The sequence below is a fragment of the Canis lupus genome, chromosome 27, assembly GCF_048164855.1.
Source record: "Canis lupus baileyi chromosome 27, mCanLup2.hap1, whole genome shotgun sequence".
Classification (NCBI taxonomy): domain Eukaryota; kingdom Metazoa; phylum Chordata; class Mammalia; order Carnivora; family Canidae; genus Canis; species Canis lupus.
Genome location: NC_132864.1, coordinates 8,044,801 through 8,071,576, shown reverse-complemented (window position 1 = coordinate 8,071,576; position 26,776 = coordinate 8,044,801). Strand labels below are relative to the sequence as shown.

The 26,776-nt window shown below is 50.6% G+C and overlaps 1 protein-coding gene across 4 annotated transcripts in view; it reads right to left on the bottom strand.

Annotated features, from left to right (window-relative positions):
* The window catches only part of RIMBP2 (RIMS binding protein 2), a 224,486-nt gene that overhangs the window by 178,678 nt on the left and 19,032 nt on the right, over positions 1–26,776 (bottom strand). The window contains exon 1 of one of the 4 annotated variants that reach the window (XM_072802120.1): positions 2,937–3,091. The exons of the other annotated variants lie outside the window; for them this stretch is intronic. The gene's annotated coding sequence lies outside the window, so the exon portion shown is untranslated. Of the gene's footprint in view, positions 1–2,936; positions 3,092–26,776 lie in introns of those variants that run through there. 4 annotated transcript variants of the gene reach the window in all.

Below are 26,776 nucleotides of genomic sequence, written 5' to 3'. Positions count from 1 at the left end.
TAAGGAGTCAATCCCATTTACAATTGTACCCAAAAGCATAAGATACCTAGGAATAAACCTAACCAAAGAGGTAAAGGATCTATATCCTAAAAACTATAGAACACTTCTGAAAGAAATTGAGGAAGACACAAAGAGATGGAAAAATATTCCATGCTCATGGATTGGCAGAATTCATATTGTGAAAATGTCAATGTTACCCAGGGCAATGTACACGTTTAATGCAATCCCTATCAAAATACCATGGACTTTCTTCAGAGAGTTAGTACAAATTATTTTAAGATTTGTGTGGCATCAGAAAAGACCCCGAATAGCCAGGGGAATTTTAAAAAAGAAAACCATAGCTGGGGGCATCACAATGCCAGATTTCAGGTTGTACTACAAAGCTGTGGTCATCAAGACAGTGTGGTACTGGCACAAAAACAGACGCATAGATCAGTGGAACAGAATAGAGAATCCAGAAGTGGACCCTGAACTTTATGGTCAACTAATATTCGATAAAGGAGGAAAGACTATCCATTGGAAGAAAGACAGTCTCTTCAATAAATGGTGCTGGAAAAATTGTACATCCACATGCAGAAGAATGAAACTAGACCACTCTCTTTCACCATACACAAAGATAAACTCAAAATGGATGAAAGATCTAAATGTGAGACAAGAGTCCATCAAAATCCTAGAGGAGAACACAGGCAACACCCTTTTTGAACTCGGCCACAGTAAATTCTTACAAGATACATCCATGAAGGCAAGGGAAACAAAAGCAAAAATGAATTATTGCGACTTCACCAAGATAAAAAGTTTTGCACAGCAAAAGAAATAGTCAACAAAACCAAAAGACAACCTACAGAATGGGAGAAGATATTTGCAAATGATGTATCAGATAAAGGGCTAGTTTCCAAGATCTGTAAAGAACTTATTAAACTCAACACCAAAGAAACAAACAATCCAATCATGAAATGGGCAAAAGACATGAACAGAAATCTCACAGAGGAAGACATAGACATGGCCAACATGCACATGAGAAAATGCTCTGCATCACTTGCCATCAGGGAAATACAAATCAAAACCACAATGAGATCCCACCTCACACCAGTGAGAATGGGGAAAATTAACAAGGCAGGAAACCACAAATGCTGGAGAGGATGCAGAGGAACGGGAACCCTCTTACACTGTTGGTGGGAATGTGAACTGGTGCAGCCACTCTGGAAAACTGTGTGGAGGTTCCTCAAAGAGTTAAAAATAGACCTGCCCTATGACCCAGCAATTGCACTGTTGGGGATTTACCCCAAAGATACAGATGCAATGAAACGCAGGGACACCTGCACCCCGATGTTTATAGCAGCAATGGCCACAATAGCCACACTGTGGAAGGAGCCTCAGTGTCCATCGAAAGAAGAATAGATAAAGAAGATGTGGTTCACCAGTGAGAATGGGGAAAATTAACAAGGCAGGAAACAACAAATGTTGGAGAGGATGCGGAGAAAAGGGAACCCTCCTACACTGTTGGTGGGAATGTGAACTGGTGCAGCCACTCTGGAAAACTGTGTGGAGGTTCCTCAAACAGTTAAAAATATACCTGCCCTACGACCCAGCAATTGCACTGTTGGGGATTTACCCCAAAGATACAAATGCAATGAAACGCCGGGACACCTGCACCCCGATGTTTATAGCAGCAATGGCCACGATAGCCAAACTGTGGAAGGAGCCTCGGTGTCCATCGAAAGATGAATGGATAGAGAAGATGTGGTTTATGTATACAATGGAATATTACTCAGCTATTAGAAATGACAAATACCCACCATTTGCTTCAACGTGGATGGAACTGGAGGGTATTATGCTGAGTGAAGTAAGTCAGTCGGAGAAGGACAAACATTATATGTTCTCATTCATTTGGGGAATATAAATAATAGTGAAAGGGAAAATAAGGGAAGGGAGAAGAAATGTGTGGGAAATATCAGAAAGGGAGACAGAACATGAGAGACTCCTAACTCTGGGAAACGAACTAGGGGTGGTGGAAGGGGAGGAGGGCGGGGGGTGGGGGTGAGTGGGTGACGGTCACTGAGGGGGGCACTTGATGGGATGAGCCCTGGGTGTCATTCTATATGTTGGCAAATTGAACACCAATAAAAATAAATTTATTATTTAAAAAAAGGAATAAATTCAGTTCACTTCAACCATTTACTACAAGGTTCTCTACATAGAAAAGATGAAAAGGAATCCACTAGTCCTTCAACCAGCATGAACTTACTGACATTTTAACATTTTTTATTTCAACTAATATTTGATGTCTACAAACTGAAAATGCCACAGTTACGCTCATTATCTAATTACCTTCATTATCTAAAGGCTTCAGGACGCTCAACCTGGTCTCATTAGCCAGGTTTAAAGAATTGGAAAACACTTTCCAAAAATTGAATACAAAGCAAGAGTGAAAATTTCCCCTGGAAGCAACAGAACTTTGGCATTGTGCTGTTTTTAGCGTCAGTTACGGGATGGCTAACCAAGCAAACGTCGACTCCGACTCCGTTTCAAGGGGAACAGATTTCCTGAGGGAGTGAGGAGAGTGGACAAGCAGGGCCCCACCCCTGCAACAAGTGAAACTGCTCTGCCTTCCGTGCTGAGAGCAACAGCCAGTTGTGAGTTCGCGGTTTACTGACCCTTGGGGCAATCTCCTTCCTAACGTGAAATTAGCCTGGGGACAGGTTCCGAACGAACCACCACAGGCATCGGAGCCACAGTTAAGACCCAGCAGCTTTAGGACCAGGGCTTATCACAAGCTGTGAGGTTGCCAAATGCCGCCCCCTCCATCCCTCAACCCACGAGGGCAGATCTCCGCTCTCCAGCCAGGTGCCTCCAGGAGGCTGGCTCTCTGCCTCAGGGTCCCAGTCATAGCTCGTGAACCCGTCGGACGCTTCCCCACACCCAGTGGTGGTACTTACAAAATGCCAGGGATCGACGCACTAGCGGGTCAGACGCAGTAGCCAAGGCCACCGAGACAGCGCGAGCTTCCTACCTTCTGGATGCCAGCCTCTCTGCGACTCCGAGGCTTGGGCTGGGCATCAAACTGGGAGACTATTTACTTATTCATGGGCTGCCCGAGCCAGCCGGGAACTGCTTTGTGTCAGCTGAATAGAATGGTAATTCAATCTCCAAATGGGAACTGCTCAGCACAGGGCATATCTGTCATAATGAGTCACGCAGATAAAAAGAACACGGCTTTCAGAGCCACTGGTAGAAGTTGTGTTTTGACAATGGGTGATGTTACAGGACACAACCTTCTTTGCCTCGACATCTGAATCTCCCCCCAGTAAACATTCCCCGTGAGATGCACAACAGGGAGGGAATTACCTGTGGGGTTGTATCCTGGGGAGAAAAAGCACGGCTGCAGAGTGAGCTGCCCGCTCCCTTGGCAGGAGTGTGTACATTTGGAGAGACAAGAGGTAGAAATGTTCAGAAATCAGCAGGAATTATCAAGAAACGATGAAGCCAGAGGAAAGCGTCCAGCCATTCCGAGGGTTTACTATTATAGTTTGGGGCTTTATGTACACTATCACAGTAACTCTGGGGGCTCTGGCACCCAGTAATCATGACATCAAGAAGTTGTGGAGTCCAGGGCACCTGGGTGGCTCAGTGGTTGAGTGCCTGCCTTTGGCTCAGGTTGTGATCCCAGGGTCCTGGGATTAAGTCCTACATGGGGCTTCCCACAGGGAGCCTGCTTCTTCCTCTGCCTGTGTCTCTGTCTCTGTGTGTGTGTGTGTGTGTCTTTCATGAATAAATAAATAAAATATTTTTTTTAAAAAAGTCATAGAATCCAAAGAATGGCCCCACAGTGACAGCTAAGAAGAATCAAGTCGGGAGGGGGTTCTAACCACCCTGGTTCCCAGAGCATCTTGACTAGGGGAACCCCTCTCTTCATTCCCCTTGCTGCTACTGCTCCTGCCTCCTGGCAACATTTTCTCAAGATTATAAAATCTGCATGTCATCCGACGTCCTGGTTTCGGCCACAGAGGTCTGGCTACCAACCATCCACCCTACTGCAAGCCCCTTCCTCTCTTCACTCCTCCACTCTTGCAGCTTGGACCCTGCCCTGGGAACTCCTCCTCCCCCAGGGGATAGATGCACTCATTCTCTGGCTCTGGCAGCCCCAGCAAACCGCATCTATAAGTTGGCCAGGAGTCCACTTTCCCTGCAGCACCTTCACAGCTGCTCAGGAACTACAATTCAAGCAGGCAGGGCTTGGACTTGCTGCTGCCCCCCTGCAGACCACCTGCTCCAACAGGGTGGGGGCCATGCCTCCTAGTTCTGTGCTATATTCTAAGCACCTACACCATGTCAAGCTAAAGTAGCTGCTCAGGCATGTGCAGAAAAATAGCAAATGAATGAGGCCTTTGATGTCAATATGCATGTCTTGGACTATGCATGAGTCAGGACGGGCTAGGCTATGCTGTGGTAACAAACAACCTCAAATGTCCATGGCCTGAAATGGTGGAGGTGTATTTCCCACTCACACTCTGTGTCTGTGGGGCATCCTCTGGTGCTCTGCTCACATCATCCTCATACTGGGACTCAGATTGCTGAGCTAGGAATAGAAAGGAGGACAGTGTTTATAGTGGTATAAATAAAACCTCTAGACTACATGGCCATCGGAATTCTGCACTGGCACATTCTGTGGAGCAAATCTTCACATTTTGCCCACCCCGCCCCCCCTTCTTGTCCTCAGGTTCAGGCACAGACATCACCCCCCTGAGGAAGCAGCTGGATAAAGGCCACCCCTACACACATACTTTAAAACGCTTAGTGTTAGGGATCCCTGCGTCGCTCAGCGGTTTAGCGCCTGCCTTTGGCCTGGGGCGTGATCCCAGGGCCCTGGGATCGAGTCCCACATCAGGCTTCCCGCATGGAGCCTGCTTCTCCCTCAGCCTATGTCTCTGCCTCTCTCTCTCTCTCTCTCTCTCTCTCTCTCTGTCTCTCATAAATAAATAAATAAATAAATAAATAAATAAATAAATAAATAAATGATGAATGAATAAAATAACATATTACACTGGAGAAACCACAATATTTTGGTGTAAATAATTGTAAAATTAATGAATTCAAGAAGCAGTTCCACTCAAGTGAAGTAGCTCTGGAATCATGTAATAAGTGTAACATAGTAACAACAGAAGCTTTGGGGCATGTATAAAGAATCCTGAAATTAGTGAAGGTGGAGGAATTGTCCTAGTGTTCTCAGCACAATTTCCTGGGATTAAGTATTTATAACATTTGATCAGAACCAATCCTGAGGAATAACAGAATGAGTCAGGGCTTTGGTAGCTCAGTGTAAACACCCACTCATGAGAATGGGGAGAAAGAATGTGTACATCACCCGTGCCCTGTATCATGTGAGCTCTACTGACTTCGCCTATTAATATTTTTTAAGGTGTTTTGATTATTTGGTGATTTTAGTGAATGTGTTAGCATTAGATAGATAGGTTGAGAAAATCAGGTTTTGCAGTAAACAAAATGACTACAGGTTATAACGACCCCTGAAACTTAACCCCAACCCTTGCCTTCCCTAGTATAAGAGATCTCGATGTTTCACCCTTCTGATTTCTCCAGGGTCTCCATGGACCAATACATATTAAAGTGGGATATTTTGAAATTTCCCACCGGTTGGAATCTGCTGGCTAGCACCTTCCTAGGCCACCAAGGTGTCCTCCAGCAGGTGGATGGATAAACAGCCTGTGGTCCAGGAGACAATGGATTGTTATTTCAGCACCAAGATGAAATGAGCTGTCAAGACATGAAACCTTAAATGCACATCACTAAGTGAGAGAAGATGGTCTGAAAAGGGTAAATACTGTATGATTGCAACTACAGAATGTCCTGGAAAAGGCACAGCTATGGAGACAGTAAAAGATAATTACCTGTCTGGGGTGGGGAGGAGAGGTGGGAAGTGAGGGATGAACACTGAGGATTTGGAGGCCATATGTTCAACCATAAAGGATGAAACAAGTCATCACACATTTGTCCAAACCCACAGAAAGGACAACACAGAGTGAGTCCTAAGAGAAGCCATGGCCTCTGTTTAGTAACAACATATCAACATTGGCTCATCCATTGTAGCAAACGCACTGCATTTATACCAGATGTGAACCCTGGGGAAATTCAGGGCTAGAAGGACAGGGGGTGTAGGAGGACCTCACTTTCTGATCAACCCGTCTATAAACCCAAAACTCATCATTTTAAAAATGTTTATTAATTTTTGTCAAAACTGAGCCAAAAAGCACATCACCACCTTAACTGACAAGCATCTATACCAGCCAGAGTCTTGTGGATTTCCTCCTCTTTACCACGCTGGGCTCGTGTGGACATGCTGGGTGGGACTCCAGCTGTCTGAGTGCAAGGGTTTAGGACAGTTGTGCTGACTGCCGTGTCCTTGGCCCTCAGAGTGGCGCCTGGCTCACAGACAGGGCTTTGTAAATAGTTGTGCAATAAAAGATTTCATTTTCTATGTTTCCGCTTGGCCATGAATGACAGTGAGAATATTAACAAGTGAAAATTGAAAACAAGATCAAAAACCTCCCCCAGGAAGAGTAGTCACACTGCTACATTCTCCAGAGACACAAGTCAATAAAATAATTTTGGAGAGCAGAAGAATCACGGATGGCTCTATAAATCAGTGGTATGCAAGGAAGCCTCTGTGGCCCGCATGTCCGCTCCACGTATGTGGCCCTGTGTGTACCCTGTGAGTGCCCCACTCACCAACGCCTCGATCCTCTTTGGTCTGAACAATGAACCCTACCTTGAAGCCACATGCTGTTTGTACGGACAGCACCAGGCAGGTGCCCCTGTGCTGTCCACCCTCCTGAGGGGTTTCTCTGGTCTCTCCCCGATTCTAGTGAGGGAAGAGGGGGAAGGAACCTGCCACCAAGAACACTCACCCTCACCCAGAAGAAAGGCTCTGAGAGAGTGATAAAGCAGGGCCACCCCCAGAGACACTGTGTACTGTGCTCAGGGCCAGGAGCAATGCCTTGCACTTAATTAAATGCGTTTACTGCTCACGAGCAATTTCATTGGCTTAATCATCTTCCCTGAAAATTTATTTTGTTCTCACTAAAGGCCCTAGGACACAACGCGTGGAAGCCTCCACCATGGATGGAGCTTTTCTTCAGCCTAACATCATCTTTACTACCAAACTGAAGCTTAAAGTATGGTGTTACTTTCTAAAATAAAGTTATTTCAGGAAATCGATATTCTGTTTTAATGTTAACTATTACTAGTATTAAAAGCAGCAGCTCACATTCGAGTGCCCATTCTACACCAAGCCCTCTTGTCAGCATCTTACACAGAGCGTCTGCTTGAACCCTCAGAAGCCCCCACATGGCAGGTGCCTATGCACACGACACGTCGGACACACAGCCTGGAGAAGTCACTTACCCGGGAGGTGAGGGGTCGGGGTTCAGGGCTCACCACTGCCCAGGAATGAGCAGCCCTGGACACCAGACAGTCAGGAGAGATGGACAGAAAGGGGTGTTAGTCTCCACTGCCAGGAGATAAAAAATTATTTTATGATACACAAGAAATACCTAACACCGGCCTTCAGAAACATTACCTTGAAATCTGTAATATTAGCAAACTGCTGCAAAGTTGGGGAGACGCCCAGGTGAAGACCAAGAACATTACCACAGCCGCACCCCCTGCGCCTCAGACCCGTTATTATAAATGTGGAAAGAGGGATCCCTGGGTGGCGCAGCGGTTTAGCGCCTGCCTTTGGCCCAGGGCGCGATCCTGGAGACCCGGGATCGAATCCCACGTCGGGCTCCCGGTGCATGGAGCCTGCTTCTCCCTCTGCCTGTGTCTCTGCCTCTCTCTCTCTCTCTCTCTCTGTGTGACTATCATAAATAAATAAAAATTTAAAAAAAAAAAAGAATACTTTAAAAATAAATAAATAAATAAATGTGGAAAGACCCACTGCTTTATCCAACAGCAGCTCTGTCCCTGATGGTCTGTTCTGAACCACTTAAAGATGCCACATCATCGTTACAAGATCACAGGAGTGTCAAACAGTCCTAATTCCCGTGCTGTTGTTTGCCGTCTCCAAGAGAGAAAACTAAATAATTAGCCAGATCATGCCACCCGGCCTGTGCCTTGGGGACTGGCCTCCCAGCAGCTGTAGAAGGATGCCTCCTGACAGATGACTTACTTGACATTAAGCCCACCTCATGCCACCTTGTGTTTGGACCTGTACTCTGGCCGCCTCTCCTTTCTCTGCATTGTAATTTTTGCACCCGGTTCTTTTCCCTAATCAGCCTCATGGGCTGGGAGGTGCTCATGGGCCTGGGAATTAATTGGAACATAAAACGGAAAAACAACCTGGGTTTATGTCAGTGCTGGAGTCACAGAGAAGAGAGTGATCCTGCTGGAGGAGCACTGGAAAGTGAGTCTCACATGAGGACACTCAGTCCCTGATAGCTACCTGGTCCCCATGGTGAGGGGTGCTCAGTAGGGCTGCACCTTACTCGGGCCAACCTCCATGCTGGCAGCCAGCAATCCCCTGGTGCATCCCATCAGGCCAGGCCCTGGCGCCACCCGCATTGCTCTTCTGTTCCTATGCCCACCACACAGATGGCAAAGTGGAAGTAACTGGGCTCTTGAACCAAGCAGAACCTAGAGTCAATGCCGTGTCTAACCACTGCACTCCACAGCTGCTGCCCCAGTGCACAGACAGTCCTGGCTTAGGGCATAAGAAACAGTGAAGTAAGGGCTGACAGGGGTCACTGCCACGCTCAATGTCACGGACCTTTCCTTATCTTCTCCCAGGACTTCTTCAGCTCCCGGCCTTGCACTGAAGTCTTTCACCGATTGTGAGCTGGTCTTGATGCCTGCTGTAAGGTAAGGCTCTAGCTGCATTCCTCTTCACATGGGATCTGGTTTCCCAACCCCACTGTGGAAGGGCTGCCCTTCCCCTATCCCATGGCCATGGCCCCTGGGTCGGCAACCAGTCAGACATGTGTACGTGGCTCTATTTATGGACTCTGTTTTGTTTCAGTCATGCAGGATGAGTGAGTTCCAGGGGTCTGCACACCTTACCCTGTCCCTGGTGAGAAGTATTGGATTATGCACGTGAATTTGTCAAGACAGTAGATCCCATGTTCACTGTTCTCATCACACACACACACACACACACACACACAAAAGAAACTTAAGATAAATTTAAAATGCAGACTGATTGTAAGGGAGGAGCTGATCCTCTATCCAGGATGCCCCAGGGGTGCCCCAAACATCAAGGAGGCCCTTGCTCTTCCTGGAGCTCTGAGGTGAGTCCTCAAGGTCAGACTTCTGACTTCCGTTCCCAGAACGCATCATAGCATTTTTACTTTCACAACCGACATGAGCTGGCATCAGTGGACCTCTTCTACACACCAGGCACTGTTTGGACTGTTTGCCTAAATTAGCACAGTTAATTCCGGCAGCGACAACCTTATGAATAAAGGCCTATGACCAAAGCCACTCTGAGGACAAGAGGCCGCATGCCTAGAAGTGGAATGGTGCTATGACTACTGGGACCCCAGGCCCCCTCGGGGAGTGAGAGACTGGCAGGAACCCAACCCTCAAGCCCACTCCATGGCACAAACCCACACCCCTCACCCGACCCTTGTTTGTGAGTGCAAGTCTTGGACTAGACCCACCCTAAAATTCCCAATTCTCCACACCTCTGTGACTCTCCATTTCCGATGCTGCCCTCCACGAGGGCCTGACTGGTGGACCAGCCAGTAGTCCCTAAGATGAAACTGCCCCCCACCAGTGACTGCCTGCTGTTAGTGTCATCCCACTGTTCTGAGAGGAGGGCAGAGCTCCTGCCTGAGTCCTCAACCACACCAGGCATGAGGACGCATGCTGGCAGAGGACATCAAGGTGCTCATGCTCACCCTGGCCACAGCCAACCAGGCCATTGCGGCACCTCCCTCATGTCCATGGGATCCACACAGTCAGCCTCAGGAGGAGGAAAGTTGCCCAGGCCCCTGGCAGGCTGAAGATGGAGCCTCTGGGGAATGGTCACAGAATCTGCAGCAAGTGAAGAATGAGGAAGCTTGCAGGCCAACTGTCAAGCCAAGAGGAAGACCAAAAGTTTCTACCGAAATCATCTCACAGATGAAAAAAACAAATCCCTTAAATGTGGAAAGAAGGAGGGCCTGCCTAGGTCACCTGTCATAGTCAGTGACTTATTCCCAAACTGATGGAACACACATCAGGAACAAGAGAAAGATAGAGACACCGTCCCACCCCAAGGAGCACACACTCCGGTGGGGGTGATGGAGACAACAATCATTCAACAAACAAGACCGTGTCAGCTCACACATGTGCAGGTAGGAAAACAGAATAAGAAGGTGTGAAAGGAAGGGGTGGGGTGAGCAGACAGGCTTCTTGGAGGAGGTGTCCCATAAGGAAAGATTGGAGTGATGAGGAGCAGTTGGCATGCTGAGACAGGGAGAGAGAGTGTGTCTCAGGCAGAGGGCACAGCATATACAAAGGCCCTGAGGCAGGATCTCTCACTAAAGATTCCATCTCTCACTTTCCAGAGAAGCGAGACTGTTGCTTCCTCCCTTGAGACAAAGGGAAGGAAGTGGAGAGGCAGAGAGGTCTCTAATTTGTTCAGGTAAATCCTTGGAAAGCCCAAGAAGGTGGTAAGAAGATCTCCATCCCTCCACTGCAGTATTAGATAAATCAGCTTTCAGTTCTCAGCCTTTAATCCATCAGAGCAGACATGTGTGTAACCTTGGTTAAAAAGGGAGTAAAACCCGGCCCTGAGATGCAGGCTGCATTTAAAATACAACTGTATATAGACCCAGCCTCTACCAGTGGCCTTACCCATTATCCTGCCCAGGAAGATGAGCCAGTAAAAAGAATCTGTGTACACAGAGTGGGAAGATGAAGAGCAACATTAATCCGTGCAAGGCACCACATCTGCATCCACACCCTGTAACGGCGGGTGATACACAGGAATCTCGGGAGGGACTTTAGGGCCAGTGTGGTCAGCACAGGGATGGGCCCTGGACACCCGAGCATGTGTGACCACAATCACTGCACTGCTTCAGCTCATCCTGAAATAACCCTTTCACAAGGAAGACTTCCACCAAGGCGCTGGGGGACGCTCCCTTCAAGTCTGGCTTGATTCAAACCCTTGACGGTCGGCTGTAGCCCATTGGGATGGCAAGTTAGCAAGTCAGAGCCAGCTGACTCTATGAAGATCCTCCCCGGGAGCAAGCTGCTGGAGCCAGCCTGCAACCTTAGCTGCAAAACACGCAGGAACTCGTGAGCCGCCTCTGGACCAGAGGGGGCCTGACATCTGCCCTGGTGGGAGTATTCACCCCAGGGAATTAGGCAAGGACTACAAACCAGTGCTCCCCCCACTCTAAGCCAACTAGTTCACCAGAAAGCACACCAGCCCCCTAAAGCCACTTCTCTTACATGGACAAGAAAATACACAAGAATTAGCAATCGTACAGCACACGTTACAGAGTCACTACCTCTGCACGGCCGGAGCTCACTGCTCCCTCCCTCCAGCACCACTCAGTGCAGCCACAGCACTGTGGGCCCAATGTCCACATCCCTCCAAATCTAAGTGTTGAAATCCTAACCCCCAAAGTGGTGGCATCAGGAGGTGAGGGCTTTGGGAGGTGATGGACATGAGGGTGGGTCCTTCATCAACGGGATTTATGTTTTTTATGAAAGATATCCCAGAGAGCTCCCTCCTCCCACCAAGTGAAGACACAGTGGGAAATGAGCCATCTGCAACCCAGGAAGGGGTCTCACCAGAACTAGCCCTCACCAGTGTCCCATCTCAGCTTCCATACCTGGGACTGTGATATACTAATGTCCATTGTCCTGTAAGTCTCCCATCTGTGGGATTCTCCATCCCAGACAGGCTTATAAACATGTCACACACTCCATCTCCATGACCAGAGCAATGATGTGGGTGAGCCTGAGACCTACCCCAGTCCAGAGTGATCTTCAAGACTAGGGGGAGTCATGGGCTTCCCTATGGGAATTCAGGGAGCATGTACATGGTCTGGTGATGTGAGAAGCCACTTGGTGACCCAGCTGTAACTCCAAAGCAGCACAGATAAGGATGAAAAAAAAAAAAAAAAAAAAAAAAAAACCAAGTCCCAGTTCGTGACATTGAGCCTTTACGTCAAACTGTGCCTAACGGTTTCCTTATCCAGGCTATCAAGTTATGAATCCACCCACTCCCTTTTAATGCTTAAACCACTATGCTATGCAAATTTTTTAAAATGAGAACCCAAAGGAAACCAAGATTCAAAATAAAGTATTAATGTATGACCAGCTGAGCTGGACTCCGAACCTTCCACGTATCAAGACATTAGTATAGGTATTAATGTCTCTGATGCTCATGTCTGTAGAAAAAAGACTCCAACCAAGGAAATCATCCTATTGTCTTTTTTTCAATCTTAATTGGTTACATATCCTTGATAATAGGCTTACTTAATGGAAGTAGATACTGTTTCTCACCTGTATCACTTCATAAAAAAATGTATTAAAATTTTAAAAATAGTAATAAAAGAAAGGAAAGATTTCCAACCAATAGAAATCTAAAACCAAGCCTTTACATTTGGGCCCTCCCTTGTAGAAGGAAGGGATTCATTAAAGCCCTTTCTAATAACTAAATCACTTAATAGCTTGTGCTGTTCTCCCAAGTTTTACAGGGAAAAAAAACAAACAGTACCCCCAGTGAACAGCACTTACACCCCATCTGAGCACTGGGATCTGTGGACACCCAAGCACATCCACTCAGCAGAGGTGATTAACTTGTGCTGCTCTTAATAACTGTCTGTTCCCATCCCATCCTCGGGACATCCTTCCAAAAGATGCCTTAAATGAGCTTTAAACAAGAGGTAGGGTCATGAAAAAATTATGTTCAAAACAAAATTATACAAAGCTACAGCTGGGAAGAGCCTTGTTCTACTCAAGAACAAGACGGGGAAAAAAAAACAAGCTCCAGGTCTGGATGATTCATTGACAGTCACCTAGCTAAAGCTCACAGAGCCAGGTCTGGGATCTCCTGACTCTGGCTCACAACAGCACCAGGCACGCCAGCCGGGGCACTCCAATACCCCAAGGAAGGAAACCGGGGTTTGCTGGCAGCACCCACTCCCACCTCCGGGTCTGGGGGCCAACTTGGCCCACGGGACTCTCACGGGACTCACACCTGTGCACACCACGTGCCATGTACTCCCGGATAGAAGGGCACCAGCTACGTTCCAGCACAGCTGAGCATGGAGTGCATGCATCACTGCTCAATATCTCTTAATCTTGATGCATCTTCATTTACTCACTTTTCTATAGTAAATAACAAATGAAACAAGTGTCCTCCAGGCTCTCAAGAGAAGATGGTAAGCACATTCTGTGCCCTCTGTGAACTGGACAGAGAATGATGCAGCTCTGTGCCACTCTATGCCAGGTGACCTGACCCTGACTGCCAGCAACACCTCAACAACAGGTTTCTGATGCAGAGATTCCACTTCTGTGAGTTTATCCTGAAGGATGATGATGGATGTGATGGAATCAGCATATCTTTTAGGATGGTAAACATACCATTGTTCATAGGAAAACAGACACTCCATAGAACCCCCTCAATACACACTCAATCTTTAGACGACATTTCCCAAATATCTCAGCAAAATAAGATTCAAGCTGTAAACTTCGAATGTTACCCATGATGATTTTGGTGAGATGTCTCTACGGGTGATTTAAATTTTTTCTGAATGATTTTCTACACTTTAAAAAAAATTCTACAATAAATGTATGTTACTCTACTAATAAGTAAAAACAACCTGAAATCACTGTAATTATAAAAAGACACAGAACATGCATAGTAATTCTTGCTCCAAAAACAGCCAAGCAGTGAGGATCCTACACGCCAGCTTTCATCCCGATGGTTCAGCAATGTGGGTCCTGTGGTTCTCAGTGGACGTGTACATGGAGGCCCCATTCTCAGGCCTCCTGGCTTCCCGCCTACACAACAGCAGCACGTTGGAGGGTCGGGTGTAGGAGGCTGATGGACAAGGGAGTAAGAAAAAACAGAATCATGCTATGTGTATCAGCATCATGCCGGCTTCTGAGCCACGTTAGGCCCTGACTGTGGGGTTTGAGGCAATGCAGATTTATTTCTTACAAAATCTATCGATGCAGGTGGTCCCAGGTGGTAGCATATTCCCCCCAACTCAGAGGCCCAGGCCCCTGCCATCTATGACTGCCCCATCCCACAGGACCCTGCAGGCCTCAGTGGCCCCATCACCTGGGCCTGGAGGTCTACACATCCCCTCCATCCTCCCACAACTCACCCGGACCCAGGCATCCAGGAAATGTGCTCCTAGCTTAAAAGTAGCTTCCCACCTCCATTTCTTGCTGCTGGGGAAAACATCTGGGGTGAACAGCTAGCTCTTCATCCACAGGGAGATAGTGTGGGTGGCAAAGGAGACCCCCATTAGTGGACACCCCTCCAGCCTTGTGCTGGGCTTGCCCAGTGTAGCCCGGGGAGTCCCTCCCATCCAGGGAACATGGAGAGAGTAGACAGTCTTCCCCTCCTGAGCAGTATGACCCAGACAACAACCTCAACAGGGAGAGGGTGAGACCCAGCTCCCCTCCACAGAAGGGGAGTAGGGGCCGTGGGAGCAGGTGCACAAGCCAGCTCCCACCGCTTCTGCCCACAGGCTCAGGAGAATCCAAAGTTGAGTGAGACGCAGCCTTCCGAAGCAGAGACAGGGATGCACAGAGTCTGGAATCAGAGCAGAAGAGGTGTGAAGACACACAGGCAAGTGTGGGCAAACCCTCGATGGTGTGATCACCGGCTCAGGGAGATCCGGTGGGGGCTGGGAGGAGAGATAGGCAGAAAACTGCATCTGCTCTTTTGGCACCAAAGGCGAGGGGCGTTTCCTGGCAAGCTGTCCCTGGGGTGTGCGTCTGCCCAGCACATGCCGTGTGCTCTATGGGGGCCGTCTCGCGCCCCCTGCCCCCAGCGGTTGCGATTCCATTCCTAAGCCCCCTCTTGCCCTGGGGGATGGGGGAGCATCCTGCAGCCATCTATGGCCAACTCCCTGTCTGGGTTCCACGTGGAGCTGCCTGTCACGCCGCATTTGTGCTCTGTCTCCTGGACGCCACCGCCTGGTAAGCATGAGCCTCCAAAGCACCTCATCTCCTTTATCCGTGGGCTCACCCTCCCACAATGACTCCCCTGGAGGGGACTCACACCTGCACACCCAGGCCCTTGTACCCACCAAGCAGTCCCCATCTTGGTATAGAAAGTCCACAGGGAAGCATCACTCCTTCAAACACGCATGCTGGCGGCAACCTTTGCCCAGGAGAGCCCCAGTTTCACCCAGTTATGTGAAGACACCTCCTCTCCAGCCCAGAGGCCAAGGAAGGGCTCATTTTCCTGACTGGCCATTGCTTTCTGGAGGGGCAGAGGGGTCACAGGGAGAGAGATTCCCCTTCCAAACAAGCAAGTGCTTCTATAATTCACCATTTAGGTCTGTGCCCTGAAAGGGAAATGCCATGAATAAATGCGAGCCTCCTGACCTTGCAGGAAAATATCAAAGAGATTTCAAGCAGTGTTTTCTGGAACAAAAATTTATACAACCGTGTTTGGAAAAAAAAAAATCTGCTTTGTAAATGTCATAGGAAGGATGCTAAGCACAGGTTGGGAAGGCTCGGGCGGAGCTGGGCTTTGTCTGAGAGCAGAGCGGGGTCCCCACCCAGGCCAGAACAGCAGCTCCTGCTCGAGATTCTCAAAAGAGGGTCACAGCTTCCACAGAGAGGCAGTTCAGTGGTGCTTTTTGGAGGGACTCGTGGCCATCGCATGCGCCACAAAGATCGACGCTTTTCCACGTAACTCCGAGTGGATGCCAGGCAGCGATGCCTGGCCAGGAGTGGGAAGGGATGTGCCTCACCAGCTGCCCGAGGGGATCTCAGGCACTCAGAGAGGCAGGCCTAAAGGAAGACATTGCTGGAGCAAGTGCAGGACATGGGTGTGTCAGTGGCCATGGGGATGCAGGGACACAGAGTTCTCTGGGAACAGAACAGCCCTGAGCTGAGTCTTTCCCTGTAGAGACCCAAGAGCGGTGGGCATGACAAGCAGGTGCCCTACCCAAGTTAGGCCCTAGGTTGGATGGAGCGCCTCAGGAAAATCCACAGCATCGGCCTGCGACTGCCCTCCCCACCCCTGGGGAGAGAGAGAAGGAGCCCACAGAAGAGGGTGTGGCAGCAGCAAGGAGAGCAGAGACTGTGGTGTCCCTGCCCTCGTGGGTGCCTCTTTCATGGTCTTTCACAAAGCATGTGGTTTCCAATCTCTGATGTTCCCTTGAAGGAGCTACCAATGTGTTTCTTTTTAAATTTCCTTTTCAGTGTATATTTTATCTTGCTTTAAATATGCCCATGCTGAGAATATTCAAAATCAGAAAATGAATAGCGGGACGTGAGCCAGACCACATTTCAAATGTGGGTATATTTAGGAGCAGAGAGCTTTACCATGTGAGGCTGAAGCACAAGAGGCTTGATTCATTTCCCCGTCCACCACCCCACAACACAAACCCCATGGAGCACTTGAAAAGACCACACTATGAACACAGAGTCAGGAGATGGGCTTTGGGACAGGACAGGGAGGGCCACAACACCCAGGAGCCAGGGTGGGCTGGTGAGCACGGGCTTGTGTTGTGACTTCAAGGCCCCACCCACGCACCAAGCCCACTTCAACAAAATCCACAAGCACGTTCTGTGGCTGCACCAGCTGCTAGCCAGATGCCTCCGGTTCTGAAGCACCTGTCACCCGTCCCCAGGCCACTGCCAGAGCCTGGCTTCTGCAGACACTGAGAACTGTCTTGTTTGCATTTATATATTTATGAGAGACCCCAGCACACTTGCATCTTCTCTATTCTGCATTTGGAGAAAATGCAGCCATTTCAAAGATGAGAAAAGGAGACCACAACATTTTAGAAAAAACAGACCAGGAGGATCATATTTCACTGAGTAAATTGACAAAAGGTCAAAAAACTTGATCTTTACCACTGATGTGCTTTGTCTGAAAGCTGAACTACCATTTAAATATTTATAGGCGAGCGCTGTAACTGCAGCCTAGGGTCCTGAGTCCAGTGGAAGCCAGGCTGGGACGGCTGTACGAGAAAAAAATAAGCCAGTTCCTTCCCAGGGAGGCTCTGTGCAGGGAGAGGCCAGTGGTCCTACTTGGGATGGTTCCGCACCTGCCACCCACCAGTGGCCACTGAGCTTGGAAGCATCACCGCGAGCGCGTGAGCACGTGGCTTCAGGCAGGAGGGAAGGGACGGAGGCAGACAGGAGCACTGAGTGGGAGCATCAGGCAGGAGCATCACGGCCTGGATGCACATGCTCAGCCCAGCTCTGTCTGGGGAACGCCCCAGCTGCAGTGCCCACACTCAGTGCCCAGATCGTGGTTGCTAACTATTGTTCTCCACCAAAAGAAACCAGGGTCCTTGGAAAAGGACCTCCAAGAGGGCTAATTCTGGGACTGGAGCAGGGAGAGTGCCTGCTGAGCCGGGAGCATTGTATTATGGAGGAAATGATGGCCACACAGAGCACGGGAATCAGGAGGGAGCTCCCTGGGCTCATTACCCTGCACATTAAAATACACGATGATAATAGGTCTAACCACTGAACAAAGCAATGACCCATTAACCCGCACTGACATGAATAAATAAAAAAAATATAGACGGGGGAGGAGGGGAGAGGAAAGCTTTTCCCTATGGAGGAAAGTCAATAAATAACCATCAAAGGAGTCACACAAAACCACCACATTGTAAGTGTCGTCAGTAACAGTCATCCATCTGGGTGACAGTCGGCCACGGGTGCTAACATGGGCCCATCTGATGAAAACCAGCTATTTCCCGTTACTGGGTTCACTGTAGGTCCCCACAAACAACTTGTCGTGGAATCTGTTCTTGCAGCTTTTCTGCAAGTTTCCCCCAAATGCTCCCTTCCCTCTAAATCCATACAAAAGGCTTTAAAATAAACATAAAAGCAAAGACAGCACAGGAACATGAGGCCAGGGCCTCCTGGATGAAAGGTCGTGACATGGGGCTCCCGCTTTGGCCTCTCTGCCACCGCCACACAGTGCTCAAGGGCACCGAGCACTCGAGCACTGCACGCCCGCTGTCCTAATGTTCCAGAAGTTACTTTTCAAGGCAAGATTACTTGATCTCAGAGTCGTGAGTTCAAGCCCCATGTTGGGCTCCACCCTGGGTGTGAAGTGTACTAAGAAACAAACAAATGCAGGATGACTTTAGTAAGAAGAGTTTTGGTCTAAGATCCCAGAATATGGATCACACCCAATCAACCCATCCCTGCTTCGCTGCTGCCCATTTGGGTTCAGCCCGAGCTCTGCAGGGAAGAGACAAGAAGGTCCTGGAACCTGGTACAGAGACTGGCACACATAATGTTTATCTAATGAAGGGAGGGAGGGGAGCGGAGGGGAGGGAAGAAGAGAGGGAGAGAAGAAGGGAGGGAGGAAGTAGGAAGAGGAAAGGATGGACAAAGGGAGGAGGTAGGAAGGAATGGGGAGGGAGGAGAGGTCCCTGTCTTTTAGGAACAAAAGGGATTTGACAGAGTCTGCCCGGCCCTGGCTGGAAACAGATGGCTCACTTAAATTGGGTAATTGGAAGAGAGTTGAAGAGAGAATTTGTTTAGAGTCGTGGGCAGGGCACAGAAATCAATAGGTGGGAGGTCTCCCTGGGCAGCAACGTCTGGAAGCCACCCCAACACAGAAGAGGGAAGAGAAAGAGAGACCACCGTGACCCCAGGAAGGCAGGGCAGCAGTGGGAGAGGCAGACCAACGTGGGGGAGTAGGGAGGGGGCAGAGAGGAGGAATGGGGGAGAAAAGAAGAGATGAGAAGGGGAAGGGTAGGATGGAGGGAGGGAAAAGGGATGGGGAGGGCGGGGCGGAGAGAAGGAGGAGGGAGAAGAAAGGAAGGCTGTCCCCCAGCCCTGGCACTGCACCTGAGTGGCAGACCCGGCGGTCAGCCTGCTGGGGCCAGAGTGTTGGGTCCAGAGGGGCAAAGACGAAGGAGGAAGCAGACACTATGGTGGCTGAGGCCCCGGTCCTGGGAGGGAGCCCTGAACCCCCAAGACTGCCCAAGTGGCAGGACTGTCCTGGCTGTTCAGAGCGGCTAACAAGCGTCTCACGGGGGTCCTGGTCCTGCTGGAAGAACCATGTGCACAGCGGGCTGGGGCCTCGTCCACGTGACATCGGCTGACCCCCCGCCCAGAGCCGAGGGCCCTGGAGGCTGTGACCTGTGACCTCACTCCCGTCCTCGGCTGCAGGTGCCTCATGGCTATCCAGCCAAGTTCTGGGCAGGAGGGGCATCACTAGCGACCGTGTGAGGCTCCCGGCACACCAGGCGGCCTTCGTACGCATTCCCGCGCAGACAGCTCAGGAAGCCACGTCTTGGACAAGGGATACGTGGCACGCGCACAGCACAGCCCCAGAGCACGCACGGTCGCAGTCGGCTCCATGGCTCCTCTACACAGTGGCTGGTCTCCAAGCGTGGGTGGCACGGCAGCTGACCACGACAACAGGGAAGGCATCCTACGTGGGGAATGACCCAAACCAAGGCTCGGAGCTGAGAAGCAGAGAATCGAGTGGGAAGCACAGGGATTCAGGCTGATGTGGTGTGTTCACTATAGAACGTGTGCATGGCAAGTGCTCCATAGACAGGTTATACGTTAGTTTTAGAACCAGAACATGTGGCTGGACGTGAAAAGATGCACTCCAAGGGAAGACACACTGGTAATACCAGCAGAGTGTCCTCGATGCCCTACGGTCGGTGCATCCCCGGTGCCCTATGGTCAGAGGGTCAGCAGTGCCATACGGTCAGCGCATCCCCGATGCCCTATGGTCAGAGGGTCCCCGGTGCCCTACGGTCAGAGGGTCCCCGATGCCCTACGGTCAGCGCGTCCCCAATGCCCTACGGTCAGAGTAACCTCCTACAGGTTTTCAGGATCCAGCACTCCGAACAGAGCACACACTGACTGTAACAGCCATCCCAGAAGCAGCAAGCATCTCTAAAACACCTACTCTTGGGATCTGTTAGGGAGGAAAGCTGGCCCTCAAGAGGATGAATCCTCGCCCCAATCTATGGAATAACGTTACGATGTTTGTGAGAAGGGTCTTGGCATATACTCAGCTGAGGTTCTTGAGATAAGATGGCTGCCAGTTACCCTGGTGGGCCCTAAATCTAATGATTCTGTCCCTGTAAGAGACACAGGAGGAGCGGACGGACACACAGATGGAAAAGGAGGAGGTGGTGGCTGCAGAGATGCAGCCAAAAGCCCAGGAGTGGAGGAGGCACAGAACAGCCTCCCGAGAGCCTCTGCAGGGAGGGCTCAGTCTCTGGCTGCAGATGGCTGACCACTCGGGCTCTGGACACTGAGGACAGTAGCCTAGGAAGTGAGGACGCTTCCTGGGATGCTTGCAGAAGCAGACATTCCTGGCCGTGTGAGCACTGTCTGTCAGGATCCCATGCTCATCCCTCTTCTGGACAAGTCACCAGGCCTCTACAGCATGGTCTCCTCCAGCTGGCACACTGTCCACAGGTTTCCAGAGGGCCAGCTCCTCCTCATCATTACAGGCTTCACTCAAGGTCACAGGCACCCAGCACCCAAAAGCCGACTGGCCTGACCCCCTGGAGGGCCTTTCTCCAACACCTGCCTCTGCCAGAGAGGCTAGAAAGTATAAATACTAGCCTATCCAACCTCCCTTGCAGCCGTGGAGGTCAGGGGACATGGATCTGCCCACAGCTCCTAAGAAGTCTATTGAGGGAGTTTGTATGACAGCTTCTACTTTCCTGAAAGGAGAGCTAGGTGGGGCTGGTGTCATGAACACAGATGTGATGGTTGGCACCACAACACCCATTTTGTGACCTTTGTTGGGGGGGGGACAAAAAAACAAGAGAATTACAGGAGATGCTGACCCTGAATCACTATCAGTAGTTTCCTACTTTCAGGCTGCTTGGTGAAAAATGAAGCCCCTCATTTGTTTAAGCCATGGTAAGTCACATTTTCTTACTTTTTGATAATGTAAATCCCAGAGGAAATAGTCCCCCCACCAAAGAGGACTTCCAAAGCTACTCCAACTAACACTGTGCCCTCCAGACATCTGTGCCACATTATTTACCTGACTCATTCCCATTGGTGCACAAACTAAAGTTACCTTGTTAACTCAGTGACTGTCTGTCCTCCTCTCCCCCGCCACTAGAATATAGGTTCTGTGAGAACAAGGACACTGTCCTATTCACCACCTGGTCCCCGACACCTAAACAGTGCCCATGAGAGAGAATACACACTCAGGAGGATTTGGTTAGCATTCAATCTCAGCGCTGTTGAAATGTGAGGCTGGATCATTATCGGTTGCTCAGGGCTGCCCTGTGCATCACTTGCAGGATGCCCGTCAGCCTCCCTGGCCTCCGCCAACCAGATGCCAGCAACACACCCTCCCCTGTGACAACTGGTGTCTCCCCTGATGAACCACCTACTTGAGACACACTGGCTTACTGAATGAGTGAGTGAGAAAATGAATGAATGAATAGCCCTGTCGAAGTGCTCACAGAGGTGACACCACTTGGAGAGGTGCCAACAGAGGATCTGGAGAGGAAATGCCACTTAGGAGACACAGCCTTTATGGTCAGGTGAGTCCAGTGATAGATGGCCATAAGGCCAACATCTTTGCTCACTTGCTCTTGGACATAATTTGAGATGTTGACATGATGTGAAAAGCGTCTCATTTTCAGGTCCCTCGTCTTCAACAGGATGCCACGGTGGCTCGGTTCCACATGTGTTGCCATCTCTCCGTCAATGCTCCAAGGGCAGAGGCGACTCCAGTTACAGTCCCACACCCTGCACGAATGCCGCGATGCTCAACAAAGTGTCCACAGATGGAGATGGAAATAAACACGCACCCTTGGCCAGGCCTGATTCCCACAGTGAGACTCATTAAATCGGTTAAATCACTTGCTTGGCAGTTATTTATGGAAACAGGAAATCGTGTTCCATCAGCTAAACGTCATCTCCAAACTGGTTGGTGAGTTGAGCTCACACTCCCTAATTCGGGTGGACCAAACCCTAAATTCCGCAAACATATTGCAAAGCATATCGCCATACCACCACCAGCATGCTCAGATCTGCCCAGCGTCGCACATCCCCTCATGGTGTCACCATACCTCCTTCTTCAGGTCCAGAAGGGAAGCATAGAGGGGCTCCGTGGCTTGGCTACATTGCCAACTGGGCAAGAACGAAAACTTTAGAGATGAACAGCAAATCTTATGCCAGGTCAAACCAGAGTGGCTGGCCAGGAATGAGGATGAACAAAGCAGGCAGAGGAGGCTGTGGAAAACTGACAAGGGCACGGCCATCCATCCCTGCAAGGTGATTATGGCCACACAGAAGCAGAGACAGTGGTGCCAGAGCTTCTCATTGCTTTCAAGAAACCTGTCAGAAATCTGGAATATTATGGGAAATTTGTATACTTTGGGCTTTAAACATTGGCCACAAACTCAAAACTAAGAATGTAACATGTTTACGGACCTTATCAGGGCATTTGAGACCAACACTTTGTGACCTTCATCCTGTTTCTCTTCACATTCTTTATTCCTCAAGAGCACCTTTGCATGATTGCCTGTTTCTCATTTAGGGATTTGTTCTGCCCTCAAGAAAATAAGGAAGTCCCCAAGGAAAGGACAGTCTGTATCCGAAAAGAATATGAGCGTCCTCAAAGGAACAGCCTCCACCTGAGATTCTAAGAGCCGGAGTGCCTACTCCGATCTTTACAGGGGAACACAGTTGGGGCTACATAGTTGGAACATCCACAGGACTACTCCCTCTCCTGCTTCGTGGCCAATGCAGGGACTGTTCTCATGGAGTCATGGGTACCAACCCAGCAGACCCATCTGGACACCATCTGCCTCCCCAGCCCTGTGTCTGGGGCTGGCTGTCCAAGTCTCCAGAAGGTGTCCCCCGCCTCAACCCGGGGCAGGCACCCCCTCCTCTGTCTCAGGCACAAACAAACCAAAAGCCCACTTGGGGAAACCCTAATCAAGTGATCAGCACCCCAAAACCAAACATGGAGCTGGAATCGAGAGCGCTGAGGCCATGAGGACATGCACCATTGCTCTCGCAGTGCTGCATTCCCGGATGGTTCACCCGTCCACTGACCTGCAGACGCAGAGAAAGTGCCACAGCTCAGGGCCTGCCAAGTTTTGGAGGGAAAAGCAGGCAGGCTTGCTTCCCAGAGCCCAGCACCCTGGCCCCTCCAGACCTGAGACCAGGCAGGAGCCCAGCTCAGCCTGGAGGGCGGGTGCTGTGAGAACCACAGAGGCCTCCGTGCAGGGCGGGGACGCCACCATGCAAAGCATGGCACCCATGCAGGACAGAGCAAGAGGGCAGGACAACACCCCTGCAGGCCCAGGCACCCTGGTCTCACCTGCACAGCTAGCTTAGCGGGACAAGGGTGGCATGTCTCTCACAGGCCTCTGGTGTTACTCCCACGCTATTTTTAAATGAGGATAAAACACACACAGCAGCAAAATGACCATTCTAAGCATCTTACCATGTGTGATGTGGTGATACTAGGTGTGCACATCACTGTTCAGCAGACACCACCATGGTCTACTCCTGTTGTCATCAGCCCGACAGACCCCGCAGCCAGCACCCTGTCCCTGCCAGGCCACCCTCAACCATGATCGCACCTCCTGCCTCATGGATCTGCTTCTCGGGACAGTTCCCGTCTGTTACCTCACACACGATGTGGCCTCGGTGTCTGGCTTCCCTCCCGGAGCCTCGTGTCTTCAAGGGAGGTGTGTCCATGTGGCGGCCAGCATCAGTGCTTTGTTCCCTGCTGTGGCTGAATACACTCCGGCTGGACCACATTTTGTTTACCTGTTCATCCCCTGACGGGCACAGAGTAGGCTTTTCCCACATTTCCCACTCAATCATTCTTACACGCACTTTCTAGATGTCACAGATACGGAGCAAAATTCCAACAGAATAGAAAACAGAATAGAACATTGGTCTGAAGACACAAACCGGGAGGGGCAGAGCCATTGTCGGGGCCCAAGCCCCAGAAACCCCACCCAGGAGGCCGTGAGCAGTGGTGGGAGGAAGATCGCCACCCCCCTCCCACCCCCCCGGCCTGTTCTCAGCCCATGGCTGCCTGTGTGCAAGCAGGAGCCTCCGTCAGACAGGCAGGCCTCCGGGGGCAGAGGCTGGGCTGACCTCACTCTCGGCTGGCCTGTCCCCATCTCTGCCATGTCAGAGGCTCCCTGCCCCCAGCGCCCTGCTGTCCACTCTGCCCCTGACGCCCTGCCCTGATAAGGATGTCCCCATGCTCACTGGGCATAGCTTCTGCACCCACAGCCCGCCCATCCCTGCTCTTCCACCCCTCATTCAGGACCCCCTAGGTGGGACCCTCACAATCCTGCCCCTGAAACTCCCATTTGGGAGAGGTACCAACAAACCACAGATTACCCGGGCCTCACCAACACTAATGGAGCTGCCAGGCCTGCTGATGAATCAGCGAAATGCCACCGAGCTGCACGGTGGGCCTGCTTGCTCCCCCTGGCCAGCCAGCAGACAGTCCCTCCTGGAGACAGGCTGGACTCTCGATAAAACATTCTCTGGTTTGTTATCTGACCCTTGATCCCATGTCCCCACATGAGGCTCCTTCCAGCTTCCTGTCCCCATCCTTAGAAAAGAAAAAGCCACTCTGCCTAACCTCTGGGACACCTGTATACCAGCTCGGCACTCTCCCCACCACCGCGACCCTGGCTGTGACACCTGGCCAGGGTCCTGTCCCATGAATGCCCTCCTCCAAAGCCCAGATTTGGTTCCTATTTGACACTCACACAAATTCATTGTGTCACCCAGGATCAAGACAGTTGTTAGGAAATGTCTCTGCCTCTCATGGTCCTCATCTGCTGAGTGGATGGCACACACCCTAACCCCCTCCCAAGGTCACCCAGGACGCAGAACTTCGCCTGCAGAACCCTAGCAGCCACCATCATCTTCATCCCACGAGGGAAGGAAATGCAAACAAAGAAGTGGGATGTGGGAGCCACGCTGCTCTGCCGGACACAATGGGTGGCAAGCGGGGCTGCCGACAATTATACATTTAAATCACTGCTGAGATTATGTGATGACCGTGCCAAGAGAGGGGCTCAGTCTGCCAAGATGAGGATTTGATGATGAAGCAGATCCTTGGCACAGCCACGCTGGGCACAGGCCCACAGGCACCCGCGGCCAGGCATTTAGCCGGCAGGCTTGCACAGCAGTGGGGGCAACGTGGCACTGTGGGAGCTGGGCCGCGGCTTCCAACACCACCCACAAGCCGGAGCAGCACCTGCCAGCTGGCTGGACGCCACTCAAGGGGCTGGGGACCAGATGGCAGCACGGACTCCAGGAGTAAGGGGCGGGGTGGAGACATGCAGAGGAGGGGTTGCCATGGGGGATGGTGGGACCCTGCCCAAGAGAGGGGCTCGAGGGACCAGCACTGGTAAATAATGTGCAGGCCTGCTACAAAGTATTTGTAACCTGGGAAAAGTAAGGGGGTGGAATATGTGGAAAAGCTGATTGTCATGTCTTTGTTTCACATAGGTCTACGGTATTCATTTTACTTGATGTCTGTTTCTCTTACTAAAGCTCCCAGGCAAGTGGACGGTGGGACTAACGAGTCACCAGTAAGGAAGGGATGCTCAGGAAACATGATTCAGCTCAGGTGGTGCAGAGGGAAACATCTGAAATCTGAGTCCCGTCACACAGAGCTTAGGACGTCTGGCCGTTCTCTGCCCACATTCACCTATGCACATGGCAGTGCATCTTCGCTAGGAGGGTGTATAAACTGTCCAGCTGTGATTCATGGATTCGAGACTCCCATGGACACCCAGTAATCACCACGTCTGAGGGGCTCAGGGACTGATGTCCAGCAACTGGGCCCCCAACATGCATCTGTAGATGAATTAAAATAGCACCCAAAGGAAAGTGCGAAGCTCAAAACTCAGAGTGAGACCCAACAGAATGAGCCCAAAGATCCCCAAAACCACAGCCGCTGGCTCCATCTGCTGTCTGACATTCTTGCAGAGGGAAGGATGGACACGTGGCAGGAGTTAGACATTGGAACAAACTCATCTCATTTCCACCAGGTTTTGCTGCTGTTCCAGACACTGTTCCAGCTTCCAATCTGGACCGTGACATTCCTCCCGCCAGGTCTCCCCCAACAGGCCCCTACTCCCCACCTGGCAAGTCCTCCCCGCAACAGGTCCTTCCAGATCACATTGCAGCCTTCTCCCTGCACCATGGCAATGGAAAAGGTTGTCCTCCACCTGCCCTCATTCTACATGCCTCTCTCCACTACAGCTTCCCGCCTCCCTTCCAGCCTCCTGGCCCTCTTTCCAACACACTACCCACTCCACATAGCAGGGGCAGATGGAACATTCTAGAACACTCAGGGACTCTCACAGCCACTCCCTCCCAGTATTCAGATGCCATTCCCCAGACCTCCTGAGAAGGGGCCCCACTGCACCCCAGTGGTCCCTCCACCAATGCCCCACCTTGCCATCCCTGTGTTCACAGCACCTGTCACTGTCTGGAATGATCCACTCTGTGTTTCCTGTCCATGTGCTCCTTGCACTGAGAGCGCATTTGTCTGGTTCACTGTGGATCCTGTACAGGGCCTGGCGGTAGGCAGTGCTTAGAACCGACCCCATGA